Source organism: Balaenoptera musculus, chromosome 9, assembly GCF_009873245.2.
Source record: "Balaenoptera musculus isolate JJ_BM4_2016_0621 chromosome 9, mBalMus1.pri.v3, whole genome shotgun sequence".
NCBI lineage: Eukaryota > Metazoa > Chordata > Mammalia > Artiodactyla > Balaenopteridae > Balaenoptera > Balaenoptera musculus.
Window position 1 is genome coordinate 22,358,212 of NC_045793.1, and position 15,618 is coordinate 22,373,829.

The 15,618-nt window shown below is 35.4% G+C and overlaps 1 long non-coding RNA gene across 1 annotated transcript in view; it reads left to right on the plus strand.

Annotated features, from left to right (window-relative positions):
- The window catches only part of LOC118900830, a 161,500-nt gene that overhangs the window by 14,503 nt on the left and 131,379 nt on the right, over positions 1-15,618 (plus strand). Inside the window, exon 2 of the long non-coding RNA XR_005021233.1 lies at positions 12,097-12,208. This is a non-coding gene — a long non-coding RNA (uncharacterized LOC118900830). The remainder of the gene's footprint in view (positions 1-12,096; positions 12,209-15,618) is intronic.

The following is a 15,618-nucleotide window of genomic DNA, read 5'->3' on the forward strand; positions in this document are numbered from 1 at the left end:
TGTACAACATAATGATTTGATATTTGCATGTATTGGGAAGTGATCACAACAGCAAGTCTAGTTAGCATCTGTCACCATACAGATTTTTTTTTCTTGTGATGAGAACTTTGAAGATTTACTTTCATAGCAACTTTCAAATATGCACTACGATATTATTAACTGTGGTTGTCATGTCATGTACGTTATCGATACATCTTCAGTGCTTATTTATTTTATAACTGGAAGTTTGTAGCTTTTGGTCCCCTTTACCCATTTTGCCCACCCGCTGCCCCTCACCTCTGGCAGCCACCAATCTGTTCTCCGTATCTGTGAGCTTGTTTTTTGATTTTTTAGATTACACATATATGTGAGGTCATGCAGTATTTGTTTTTTTTAGATTGCACATATATGTGAGGTCATGCGGTATTTGTCTTTCTCTGTCTGACTTATTTCACTTGGCATAATGCCCTCGAGGTCCATCCATGTTGTCATAAAATTTCACTCTTTTTCATGGCTGAATAATATTACATTGTGCGTATATACTATTTATTTATTTTCTTTATCCATTTATTTGTCAGTGGACACTTAGGTTGTTTCCATATCTTGGCTGCTGTAAATAATGCTGCAGTGAACCCAGGAGTACATCTATCTTTCTGAGTTGGTATTTTCATTTTCTTCAGATGGTTCAGATGGTACCCAATGGTACTATTTTTTTATTGTCTCCTGCTGGAAAATGGCAGGTATCATCAATTATGTTCGTGGTTCTTAACATTTTAAGTCACAGACCTCTTTGATGAAATCTGTGGCTTCTCTTCTGAGAATAGTGAACACACACACAAACTCAATTTTGCTATAATTTCAGGCCCATCCTTCCCCATGGAACCTTTTGTTATCAAAGAAGACAAACTATACCCATTCCTTAAAAAGGAAGAAAGTGTTCTTCGTATTTATTAGGTTCTAAAAAATTTGTTTCTGTAATAACATATTTCAAACATACAGAAAAATAAATAGAAAATAAAAATAAATTATCAAATGTTATCAGTTATAATATTTGCTTTAGTTTTAAGTAATAAAATATTACAGACAAAATAGAAACTTCCAGTTTAGCATTTTTGACCCTATTCTCCTCTCTTCCTCCTTAGTAGAAACCACTATCTTTAATTTAGTGTTTAACATTTCCACACGTATTTTATACTCTTACTGCCTTTGTATACAACTGTATACATACATACATACAATATTATTTTATATGATTTCAAACATTTTTTCTTTATTGTGGTAAAAAACACATAACATGAGATGTTCTTTCTTAACAGATTTTTAAGTGTATGGTACAGTATTGTTAACTCAGCACAGTGTTGTCCAGGAGAGCTCTGGAACTTCTTCATCTTGCATGACTGAAACTCTATACCCACTGAACAGCAACTCCCATCTCCCCCTCCCCTCCAGTCCCTGGCAACCACTGTTCTACTTTCTACTTCTATGAGTTGGACTGCTTTAGCTACCTTATTATATATAATAAGTGGAATCATGCACTATTTGTCCTTCTGTATCTGGCTTATTTCACTTAGCATAATGTCCTCACGGTTCATCCATGTCACATATAACAAGACTTCCTTCTTTTTATGGCTGAATAATATTCCGTTGTATGTTTACACCCCATTTTCTTTATCCATTCACCTGTTGATGGACATTTAGGTTGTTTCCACCTCTTAGCTGTTGTGAATAATGTGGCAGTGAACATGGGAGTGCAGATATCTCTATGAGATCCCAATTTCAATTCTTTTGAATAAAGATCCACAGGTGGGATTGCTGGATCATATGGTAGTTCTATTTTTAATTTTTTTAAGGAGCAACAATTACTGTTTTCCACAGCAACTGTACCATTTTACATTCCCACCATGCACACAAGGATTCCAGTTTATATGCATACTTGTCAGCACTTGTTAATTTCTGTTTTTTTAAAAATAATGGCCATCTTAATGGGTGTGAGGTGATATTTCATTGTGATTTTGATTTACATTTCCTTCATGATTAGTAGTGTTGAACATCTTTTCATATACCTGTTGTCCATTTGTATGTCTTCTTAAGGAAAAGTCTATTTAAATAGGGGGTTACATGATTTTTTTTGCTATTGAGTTGTAGAAGATACTTATATAGTTGGGATTTTAACGCCTTATCAGATATATATATGCAAATATTTTCACTTATTCTGTGGGTTGCCTTTTCAGTCTGTTGATTATTTCTTTGGCTGTGCAGAAGCTAACATTGGTTTTTTTGGTAGCATTTATTTATCTTTGGTATTTGTAGCTGTCCTTGATTCTTTTAAATATATGTAGTATTTCGTTATAAGCCTATATTACCATATGTTTATCCATTCTCCTGTTAATTCATGTTTGAGTTGTTTCCAGTTTTTTGCTGTTAACAAACAGTGCTAACAAATACTCTTACATATGCCTCCTCATGGGCATGTGCCAGTTTTTTCTCTAGTGCACATATTCAGGAGTGGAATTGCTTGGTCACAGATATGAGCTTCTTTACCTCTATTAAATATTGCCAAATTGCTCTCCAAAGTGGCTGAATATGTTAAAATTTTTGTATTACTATATGATATTTTGCTAGTCTGGTATGATATCGTATCTCATTGTAGTGTTAAACTGCACTGTACTGAGTGTGGACATCTTGTGTTTATTTTCCACTCAGATTTCCTTTCCATTAGTTGGCTGCCCACAATTTTTCTCTATTTTATTAATTCAGTTGTTTATGTTTACTTCTTGATTTTTAGGAGTTTTTCTTGTATTCTGTAAATTAACACTTTGTTGGTTATTAAACTATCTTTTCTCAGTCCATGGCTTGATTTTTCATTTTGTTTAAAGAATCTTTTATTGTTTAGAATTTTAAAAAATTTTAATATAGTGATATTTATCAGTCTTGTACAATTTCTACTTTTGTATCTTATTTTTTAAAGCCCTCATTATAGCAAGGATTTTTTTTCTAAAAGTTTTCAAAAATTTTTTCACATTTATGTCTTTAATTAGCCCGATAATGTTTCTCAATGGTGTGAAACATGGATTTAATTGTACTTCCTTACAGATGACCTATGTCCTAGCACCACTGTTCAATAGTTCATCCTTTCCCCACTGATTTACAGTACTACCTCTATTACATATCAAATTTCCAAACATATATGTCTTTTTCTGGGTGTTCTGTTGCTTTCATTTGTCTGTACTCTGTTACCGTGGTTTAATATGTCTTAACATTTTGGAGGGCATGTTGCCTGTGTTCTTCTTCAAGTTTGTCAAGGCTATTCTTGGCTCTCTTTTTTCTTAAGAAGGACCCTGTAGAGAGTTTTATTAGAATCAGATTGAAATCCCACTCCATTTAAGGATATTTATCAGGTCTTCCATCCACAAACATGGTTTGTTTTTTTCATTTACTCAACTTTGTAATTTTCTCTGTAAAGTGCTTGAAACTTTCTTGTTAGATTTATTAATAGAAATTTATTATTAGAAAGCTTATAGCCTTTTAATTGCCTTGTTTCTCTCTCCTTTTCTTTTTTCTTTTTTCTCTTTTTTCTTTCTCTCTTTTTTATTGAAGCATAGTTGACATAACATTATATTTGTTTCAGGTGTACAACGTAATGATTTTCATTTTTTATGTATTGGAAAATGACTACCACAATAAGTTCAGTTGACATCTGTCACCATACATTATTACACAATTCTTTTTCGTGATGACATCTTTCAAGATCCATTCTCTTACTTTCAAATATGCAACACAGTATTATTAACTGTAGTCACCATGCTGTACATTACATCCCCATGACATTCATTTTATACCTGGAAATTTGTACTTTTTGATTGCCTTCACCCGTTTTGCACCCTGCTCCCCCCCGCCCCTGTACCACATGCAGCCACCAGGTCTGTTCGCTCTATCCATGAACTTAGAGTTTTTTTTAAAGTTGCCATTTATTTATTTATTTAATACGTATATTTTATTTATTTATTTATTTATGGCTGAGTTGGGTCTTTGTTGCTGCGTGTGGGCTTTCTCTAGTTGCTCTCAGCAGGGGCTCCTCTTCGTTGCTGTGCACGGGCTTCTAATTGCGGTGGCTTCTCTTGTTGTGGAGCATGGGCTTTAGGCGCGCAGACTTCAGTAGTTGTGGCACGCGGGCTCAGTAGTTGTGGCTCACGGGCTTTAGAGCGCAGGGTCAGTAGTTGTGGTGCATGGGCTTAGTTGCTCCGCGGCATGTGGGATCTTCCTGAACCAGGGCTTGAACCCGTGTCCCCTGTATTAGCAGATGGATTCTTAATCACTGCGCCACTAGGAAAGTTCTGCCATTTTAAATGGTAGCTTTTCCTAATTAAATTACAAAGTGGTGTTTTTTGACTTCTAGGAATTACATTCATTTCTGTATATTGACCTTATATCCAGCAACATTGATGAACTTGTTTTTATATTACTTTTAATAGCTTGCCTTCATAATTCTCTTTATAAATAATTATCACTTGGAGAAATTTTGTCACTTCATTTAAAATTTTATATCTCATTTTTATTTCTTTTATTACATTGATGACCTCTATGCTATTGAATAGAAGCAATAGTTGTAGTCTTCTTGGTCTAATTTCCTGGCTTTTAAAGGGAATACTTTATTTAATCATTAAGTATGGTTTTGTTATAGGTTTTTGGTGAAACTAAGGAAGTTCTTTCTATTCTTGATATGCTAGGATTATTATTTTTTTAATCAGGAAGGTGGGTAAAGAATTAACCAAACCATTCTCATTCTCTAAGGACAAACCTGACCTTGAATGAACTTTCTACTTAGTTTCTCTGAATCCCGATAAAGGGGAAAGTCAACCATGTTACTAGGCAACACTGCTTATGGTAAAAATGATCTTTATTTGGTAAATATATTTGGACTGGGAGGAACTATACATGAACTCTAAATTCTTGATTAGAAGCAGTAGCTTTGAGCTTCCCTGGGGCACTTTTCAGAGATGGGTATGAACTTCATGGGGACCCTGGAAGCTGTGGCTGGGATCGTTATTTGAGGTATTGGTTTCTATTTGGGACATAAGGCTTCTAAGCCAGTGTGACTCTGCACTTACCCTGTGATTCTCATTTCCTTGCACCTGAGCTGTCATCTGAATGCCCAAGAGAATAGCTCCTGGTTGGCCATGTGGACTCTTAGGTGGACTCTTCCCATGAGGAGGAATACCTGAAACTGCCTTGCTGGCATGCTGTGTTTTCTTCTTATGCTTTCTGAGTAGATGGCTGCTACGTGTGGCCTTTGGTAAGTGGTTAGCTCAGAATGTGTAGAGAGAAGTCCCACATGGGCAGTGCACAGTGCATCCAAGCAAAATACAGAAGTAAGTGTTTACTGGGGCTGATCTGAGTTTATTACTCTCACTTATAACCTTCAATTTCTAGTTTCCACCCATTGGAAAACTCATATTCACATTGACTACAAATTAATATTATAAATTTGAACTTACAATAATAAATATATGGAATATACCATTTTAATTTTTTATGTATTAGGTTTGGTTTATGTTTGCCAACTCAGAAATGGTTCTGCTACTAAAAAAAGTTTGATTAACTTATGTTTTAGACCTGTATGGTCCAATGGGTAGGTATTTGCCCTTCTAATATAGCTTTTAAAATTAAATAAAATTTTTTAAAATTAAAAGTAAATATAATTAAGAATTCAGTTCCTTGGTTGTACGAGCCTCATTTCAAGCGCTCAGTAGCCACAATGTGGCCAGTGACTCACGTTCTGTTAAGACAGACTTTCTAGCTATTATTTTTTACTCATCCAGATTACCTGAGAGCTTTATATTTTTACTGTATATGTTATTTGCTTTAAGAAACTGCCGGATGAACCAGTCAAGATATCTTATCAGGGGCAGTATTGAAGACCGCAGTGTATTGCTGTATAATGATCTGCTAGAGACATCTTTCTCAGATTGCATACCAGGACAAATTCTGTTTCTCCTGAGACTTACCATTGCATCATGGCTAGTGTGGATTTTGTAATTGATTGGCTTACACTATCTGGTTGATAAAGCAAAAAGTGAAAGCCCAAATTTATGGCCTACATGATTGCACGCTTTTTTCTCTTATTTGAATTTTTATATTTGTAAAATATAATTTTATTGTAATGTCCGCATCTTTATAGGTTGTAACAAATGCTTTGAGAAAAGAGGTAGAGTATAAAAGTAGTAACAAATAAGTACCTTCAAGATTTCGATGGATACTTTTGTCACTTATTACTTTATTGACTTATTAGGAGCCACTTATTACTGAACCTCAGTACTGAAAAGACGTGAAGGAGCTATAAACAGTTCTTGGCTGATTATGATTACAGTATGTGCACATGTAATCTGGACTGCTTTACAGATGAAGTGACTTAGCATGTACACTTGTCATAAACCCAGTTTAATTCACTTTTCTAAAACGTTTTTATTTTTCAAAATAATGTTTGAAGAACTGTCTTACTAAAATACTTCGTAAAAATTTCAGACTTTTTAGTATTGCTAGGGAGGTTCAACCAAGAACCTATTTGAGTATTCAAACTGGTTAACCGGGCTTAAACAGAGACTAGAGGACTGTTTTGTTTCTTTGTGGAGTCTTCTGTATCTTTTAGATAACAGAGAATTTAATTCTGGGCGTTTGTGGCTTCTCAGTGTTCTTTTCTCTTTTTTTAAAAGTGTATTCTGGAACTTATAAGCAGGTCAACATTAGATATGTCTTTCCTGTTTTAAACATTTTGCAACTTTCCTTGCTTCTGCAAACACTTAAAGCAACTTACAAATTTCAGGCCAAAAGTAAAGTAACTTGATATAAAAATAAAACCAATCTCACCTGAAAGAAGTTGAAGGATTAAGTATTTCCATCCGTCAGTGTTGAGAGATTTGGACAATATATTTGATTTCACATTTTCTAGTTGCTCAAGTAAGAAAAAGAAACACAGAATTCTATCGTTTTCATGTACTGACAACCGGAAGCATACAAACATCTGCAGAAACCAAACATTTCCTGGAACTAAACTCGAGCAGAAATTTATCACGTGAATCATTGTTTAAAGAACCTTGTGAAAAATATCTTCAACCACAGTTATGTAAAAGACCCAGGGGTGCAGCTCACGTGGACTGGGCTCTCCAGAGTCTGAGGAGGCTGCGGGAACCAGGGCTGGGAGGTGCGTGCGCCGCAGGGTTGGGGGCGGTGGCTGTGGGAGCGTGGAATCCAGCACCTCTGCTGTGGGGAAACGCCGCTAAGGAAGGGGCTTAAGAAATCTCGATCGTCAATAGCACCTTTCCGTTGTTTGTTTCTCTAAATAGTTGGTGATGTCAGCGTGGTTTTTGTATCAGTGCTGATTTTATTCTTCTGTTCGTCCTCAAGTTCTCTGACAAATGCTTTCTTTCAGTGGAGATGTTTTATTCTGTAGATTAATGTGACGCTTTTAAGCTTTGAAGGACGCAAGCAACATTTCTTATGGAATTCCAAGAGCTGGGCTTGTATTTTTGACCATTCAGAGGTCTAGTTCACTTCAGAGTGAAGGTCAACAAGGGAATCTTTTTTTTTTTTTTTTCCCTCAAGGAGCATCTGCTCATTAATATAAGTTTTCATAACAGAGTAATTTGTGACTTCGCAACTTATGTGACATGGAAGAAACAGCTTTTGCCTGAAATATGTAAGGGCCAGATATAATAAACTATTCATCTTTTCCATGAAAAACTTCAGTATCGTCATCATAGTGCAATTTCTTTAAAGAATGCTTGTATGCCTTGGATCTGCTAGGGTGAATTAACTGAAAAAATTTTAAAACACTTAAGCCTGTCCTGTAGGTTATAAGGTGACCTTTACATGTTTACCAGATATAATAGTTTTAATATAGATGTTGATTATTAGCTGCTCATTTTGGTAAAAACTGACCAATGCTTCTTAAGATTGAGTCACAAGTGTTTGGCACGTACGAAGATGTGGTACTGGGCTTTAGGAAGGCGTCTTGGGGGGGTTTGAAGTCTGTTGATACATACCTATCATACAAGGCTTATTATAAGGATTACATATGATAATATGGATAAAATGCCTGGTACATAGTAAGTACTTAATAAATGTTAGTTCATCATCCTCCCATGTTATTGATGATGGCCATACGTTAAAGTTCTTCCAGAATTTTTATGCTGGATCATATAAATATATATTTTTAGGCACGTTGGGATCTATCCTGATTTTAGCAGTGTTGTTTTATATTGATACTTAAGAAAAGCACTAATAACATATGTTGAAAGTGTATAGTTTCTCATTAAATTATAGAATGATGATAATTTAAAAAATAATGCAAATGGTTTTGAATTTCTTGGTGGAATGAGACAAGGTTTAACAGTGTTCGAGAGTAGAATAATTGTATCAGAATTCAACTTGCTCCAGGTTTATCTGTGAAATATAATTTATCACATAAAGATACTGCATTGATAAAATATTCTTACGTAGAGTCCAGTAAGAACCAAGAGGAGGTTGGAGTCTGGGGATTGGAAATGAAAGTGTGTGCAGGCTGATACAGCCTGTAGGAGTCATAGAACTCTTGGAAGACAGGCTTACTCATGAAAAGGACCTTGGAAACATTTGGCTATCGGCTGAGAAATGCCTGTGCGAGAGTTAAAGCATTAATAGATATACTCCAGAAGTTGAAAGAAGAACTTTGTAAAAAGAAAGCAGCCAGAGCTGGGCTCTCAGTCACTGTTTTTCCTGCCATCCAATCTAAGCCCCCGCATGGCTATGAGGTCCCCCTACAGACGGTGCAGCAAATAACGTAACAGTGAGAGCTCCAGAGCAACTGTCAAGACAATGCTCACACAATGCAGAGCATTAATAAGTAAGCATATACCTCCCCGGAGGAGGAAGCGGCTGGGTAGTTGCAGTGTAAGTTGAGGGAGCTGGTATTGATAGTTGAGACCCAGATGTCATATTTTAAGATGTTCTGCTTAACTTTTAAAGTTAGTGACATTCATATAATATAGGAAACTAAAATTTCAGTGGGAAATACAACATATCAGTGATGAAATTATATTAAGACTTTGTGTGCAAGTTACTGTGCCAAATGTAATTGTAACTGCATGGCCCATGCTCTCCAAGAGCTTGCTGTTAAGAGCAGTAGAGTCTGGAGATTTAGTTAGATTGCCTATCCATGATATTGTTTTCACCCATTTTTTATTCAGTAAATATATATTGGAGACCTGTTAGGTGCCAGGCATTTTCATGCCACCGGAGGGATACAGTATTGAACAAAACAAAAAATTTTCCCCTTAAGAAGCTTAAATTCTACAGGCGGAAGAGAAAAAAAGAAAAATGATTTTTATTCTGATGAGAAGGGAAACAGTTGGTGGGTTTTGAGAAGTGGCATGATCTGATTTTTTTTTTTTTTAATCTATATGACTCTGGCCTTTTGTTTTGAGAATAGTATTCAGTGAGGCAAGGAAAGAATCCACTGGGAGACTATTGCAATAATCTAGATAGGGATGGTGGAGGCTTAGATGGCAGTAGTGGTGGTGGAAGTAGGGAGAAGTAGGCAGAATTTAGATATATTTTTAAGATAGAGCCAATGGGATTTGCTGATGGATTGGATACAGGGTGTTAGGGAAAGAGAAAAGTCAGGGATGACTTGGAGGGTTGAGTTGTCATTTACTAACATGGGGGATCCTGTAGGAGCATCAGCCTTAGTGGGGAACATCAGGAATTTGTCATGAGGTGATGTTAAGTGTGAGATGTCTATTAGACATCTGGGAGTGATGTCAAGCAGGCAGCTGAAAATATGAGCCTTGAGTTCAGGGAAGAGGTTTAGGCTCTTGTAGGTGATATTTAAAATGATGAGACCCATTGGGACGACCAAGGGGAGGGAGTATAGATAGAAAAGAAGACGGAGAACTGAGAGCCCTGGGTTACTCTAACATCAAGAGGCTGAGATAATGAGAAGTCTAAGAAGGAATGGCCAGTGAAGGAGGAAGAGAGGCAACAGTGTGGTGTCCTGTCCTGGAAACCAAACAAGAAAGTGTTTAAAAAAAGAGAGGATCCTCTCTCTGGGGATAGCAAATGGTACCTGCCTCAAAGGTGGCTGTGATGAACTGTTTAAATGGATGAGAGAATTCATTAAAGTGCCTGCCTCAGTACCTGGCTACTGGGTGGTTCAAGGTGGAAGTCATTGGTGACTTAACAAGAGCAGTTTCAGGGAAGCAGTGGGGATAAAAGCCTGGTTGGAATGGGTTCAAATAAGAATGGGAGGAAAGAATTGGAGACAGCAGATATAGTCAGCTCTTCTGAGTATTCCTATGAAATTGCATTAGAGAAATGGGGAATTTATTCATGGGAATGTGGGGTCAGGAGAAAGGTGTGTGTGTGTCTGTCTGTCTCTTTTAGGTTGGGAGAAAGTACAGACTGTTAAATGCTGATGAGAATAATCCTGTATAGGGGGAGAGCTTGATGATGTAGTTGGATTTAAGATAATGAGTTGTTTTGATCATAGGTAACAGGTTGGTGGAAATAACTAGATTGTCCTTTGTCTCTTTACCTTCTCTTCTCTGTCTTTCATTTATCAAATATTTACTGAAGGTTCACAAGGTGCCAAGGATCAAGCCAGGGGCTGGGTAAAAAAACAGTGATTAAGGGGTGAATCAAACAAACAATCTATACACTCTCTGGTGGAGTTTTTACTGTCTGGTGGAGATAGGCTTCCTAAAAACACACAAATAAATAAATACAGATTTCAATGAATGCTTCGTAGGAAAAGTATGGAGTACTTTTGAGAGAGAGAGAATGCCTTGGTGTACTTTAGATTGGGTAGCATTAGAAGGCCTCTCAGATAGGAAAGATGGTCCTAGAAGAAAAGACGGACTGAAAAGAAAAACATTCCAAGCAGAGGGAACAGAGCATGCAAAGACCTGGAGCAGGGGAGAACTTGGTGCTTTGGAGGATTTGAGAGGTCATCAGTATGGCCTGAGAGGTAGGAAGGGACCAGGTTGTGCAGGACTTTGGAGGCCTTCTAAGATTTGAGATTATATCCTAATAGCAGTGGGAAGCTGTTGAAAAGTTTTTAGGTGGGAAGTGACATAATAAGTTTGCACTGGTGGAAAAAACTACCTGTGCTGCAGTGTCACGGTGAATCGATTGGAGGCGGCAAGAGTGGGAAAAAACAACTCCAATTTAGGCAAAAAGGGAGTATCTGTAAAATAGTGAGACTGAGATATTTACAGTTTTCTTATAAAAAAATAGAATTGAGAATATCCTCTACTTAGCAGAATTTGCTTTGAGCTTACCAGGTTTCTCAGCACCTGCAAAGAGAACATTTTCTTGTTAAAAATAATATCAACACAGAAGAGTCAGATGAAGATGTCAGTGATTTGAGATTGCTTAACATAAAATGAAACTTTAAAAAGATTGCAGTAACTTGGTGAAAAATTTCAAATAATAAACTTTTTTTCCAAACTTTTTTTTCCAGAAAAAATACCAGTGACACAATATTAGAGACAGACTCTTTAAGAAAATGGGTTAAAGTACTGAATATACACCAAGAATACTTAATCTACTTACGATATTTTAAGTGTTCATATAATATAAAGAAACCTTAAATTTTTTGCTTTAATGTAGCGGATGTACATTATTTTTTTTGAGAAAAAAACCTGTATAATAAAAACAGTTTATTGATTAATAAATAAATATTTCAAAAGTTCCCCTTTTCACTTTCAAAAGTATCTTAGTTTTTGGTAAATTATGTGATTAGAGAGAGAGGATCTCTCCAGTTGAAGGGTCAGACTGGTCAGACTGGTAAAAAAGCTGTCAAGTTACAGTACAGGATGCATATTTTATTGAGCTAATTTAGACTTCCTCCTAAAGAGCTTTCTTAAAACAGAAGGGCAGTTGTAATACCAAGTATCGCTATATCAGGTCACCCACAACTCCAGGGCCATGAATTAACTTGTTGTGAGCTCTCACTTAAAAAAAAAAAAAAGAAAAGAAGAAACAGAAGTTACTCCCTATCTAGACAAGCCACTCCTGAGAGTTCTATCTTGGTTGTAACTCGAGTTTTCTTTCTCACACTGGCATTTTATTTATGCTTTTCAGGGTGAAAAGAGTTGGGATATTTTATCATCTGGAGTTTCTCTGCCTCGCTGATGATCTAAGCTCGAACCTGCCAGTTTATGGGAGATGATAGAAAACACCCTCTAACATCTGAGTAAGTAGATGCTGTGGTGTGTTTTGATTTACTGCTTAAAAAAAAAAAGGAAAATTTTATAACTTTAAAGTTTTAAATTATCAGGTACTTTAATTGGGTTCTTTAAATTTTGTTGCTGAATAATGATGTCAATTATTATAATTCCAATAAGTGAATATTTTTAAATAATGGGATTCTGGAAGAAATTAATCCCCTGATGATAAAAAAAAAAGTTAATGAAAACATTTTCCATGCGTAATAGTTTAGCTTTTACGGAACATATTGAGGACCTAAATGTATATATTAAAAATTTAAGAGCACTCTCCTTAGTGCTTTATTTCACTTTTATATTATGAATGCAAAAATATTGGTAAGACAACTGTTATGAATTTTTAAAATGCAACTCTATATAAAAATTGTATTTTAATACGGAATGTATTTTGGCTAACTTGAAATAAATACTGGTTTGTTTCTTGGAAGTAGAATTTTAAAAGTTCTTTCTATTTGAAAATAAAGATTTTTTTTCCTTCTAATATAGATAAGATTACAAAATTTCCCTGGATTTCGACTTTGTTTCTTAATTAAAGAGACTGAGAAAGAAGGGCATTCATTCTTTCTAATTAAAACTTCTGAGTGAAGTTTAAAGAGTTGAGTCAGTCATTTTGATATAAACTCTTTTTCAGAATGAAAGCTACTAGTTCTCTTGTTATATCCATTGAATCTGTTTTGACAAAACTAGGAAACGATGAGGCTGTACCAGGGCCTTTTTTGGAATGCTGAGGTGAACACAATTAATAAATACACAAGATGCTTCCCACTACAATGGGGTTATTTAATTTTGGTCTGTATCTGAGCTGTTCAGTATAGTAGCCAATAGTAGCTGTTGACATTTGAAATGTGGCTGGTCCCAGTTGAGATGTGCTGTGCATAAAATACACACCACATTTCAAGACTTAGTATGAAAAAAAGACTAAATATTTTATTAATAATTTTTGTATGAATCATGTTGAAATGATAATATTTTGGATATATTGAGTGAAACAAAATATTATTACAATTAATTTCACTTGTTTTCTTTTACTTTTTTTTTTTAATGTGGCTGCTAGATAATTGTAAATTACTTGTGGCTTACATTATATTTCCAGTGGACAGAACTGGCCTGTTGTATATGATCAACATGCTTAGTCATCCATTACTCAACATTCTGTAAGCCTTGACCCTTCTGGGCTGTGTATGGATCAATTAATATAAATCTATATTGTTTTAAGAATATGATTCTTTGATTCATCAAATATTTACTGAGTACCTGCTATGTGCCAGACAGTCTTCTAGGTACTGGTGTTACAGTAGTGAATAAAATAAACAAAACTTCCTGCCTTCATGGAGTTCACATTCCATTAGTGAAACTAGACTAAAAACATAAATAAGTATTGAAGGCAATAAGTGCTTTGGAGAAAATGCAAGGGAGGGGTTCAATTCTAAATAGATTGTTCAGGGAAGGCCTCACTGAATAGGTGTTATTTGAGCAAAGACGTGAAGAAGGTGAGAGAAAGAGCCCTGTAGATATTTGGGGGAAGAGTGTTCTAGGCAGAGGGAATAGCAGGAGTGTGCCTGGCTTGTTTGAATTGTAGGAGGCGAGGTGATTGATTGGAGGGAAGTGAGTGATGGGGAGAGAAGATGAAAGGTAATGGATGGTAACATCATGTGAGCACTGGTTATTGTCTATGCAGACACAGAGGTAACCTCTAGGGAACCAGGCCAGAAAACAGAAATAGGAATTTTAAAAACAAAGCAAAGATATCAGAGGCTACACTTCATGGGGAGAAGACAGATTCTACAGTTTAAGTTCAAGCTACTTACTAAAAGAACCATCAACCCTTAGAAAACTGAGATCTGTCAACTGATGATTGGATGAATAAAATGCAGTATATCCATGTAATGGAATACTACGGGGCAGTAAAAATGAATGAAGCACTGATGCATACTACAACATGCATGAACCTTGAAAACATGCGAAGTGAAAGAAGACAGTCACAAAAGGTCACATACTGTATGATTCCATTTATATGAAATGCCAAGAACATACAAGTCCATTCATATAGCATCCAAAAAACCAAAATACTTTGGAATAAATTTAACAAGAGAACTGTAAGTCCTACATACTGAAAACTACAAAATTTTGTTGAGAGAAATGAAAGTATCCCTAAATAAGTGGGAATAAATGGAAGATTCTGTATTGGTGATGTGGCAGTTTTCTCCAGATTGATCTGGAGGTTCAACAAAGTCATTGCCAAAGTCTCAGACAGGATTTTTGTAGAAATATATTTATAGAAATTGGCAAACAGATCCTAAAATTTATATGGAAATGCAGAAGATCTAGAATAGTCAAAGTAACTTCAAAAAAGAAGAAAGTTGGGAAAAAAAGAAGAAAGTTGGAGGACTTATATTACCTGTTTTCAAAACTTATCATAAAGCTGTAATAATAGGAACAGTGTAGTATTTGCATACGGATAAACATATAGATCAGTGGAACAAAATATCTAGAAATAGATACATATGTGGTCAGTTGCTTTTCAACAAAGGCACTAAGGTAATCCTATAGGGACAGCGTAGTCCTTTCAATAAACAGCGCTGCAACAATTGGATTTCCACGTGAAATAAAATGTACCTTGACATTTACCTTACAACATACACAAAAATAACTTAAAATGGATCATAGACCAACATGTAAAGAAGCAAACATAGCAGAAAGTCTTGTGTCCTGGGTTAGACAAAGATTTAGTCAATAGGATATAAAAAGCATGAAGTATTAAAAAAAAGATAAATTGGACTTCATCAGAATTAAAGTTTTACTTTTCAGAAGATACCATTCTTAAGAAAATGAAAAGTCAAGCCACATACTAGGAGAAAATATTTACAAAACGTATGTCTGATAAAGGATTTGTATGTAGAAAAAAAATAAAGAACTCTTAAAATTCAGTCATAAGACAGCAATCCGGTTTAAATATATACAAAAGATTTGAAGAGTCATTTCACAAAAAAAGATATATGAATGGCAAATAAACACAAGAAAAGAATTTAAACATCATTAGTCATTAGGGAAATGCAAATTAAAGCCATAATGATATATTGCTGCACACCCACTATAATGGCTAAAATTAAAAAGACTAACAATCTGTGTGTTGACAAGGATGTGGAGAAACCAGAATCCTCACACATTGCTGATTGGAATATAAAATGGTACAGGTATGTTGGAAAGCAGTTTGGCAGTTTCTTAAAAAGTTCAACATACACTTACCAAATTATCTAGCAATTCCATTCCTATAAATATATTGTCAGGAGAAATAACAGCATATGTCCATACAAAAACTTGTATACAGTGTTCATAGAAGCTTTATTTGTGATTGCCAAAAACTGGAAATAATGTAAGT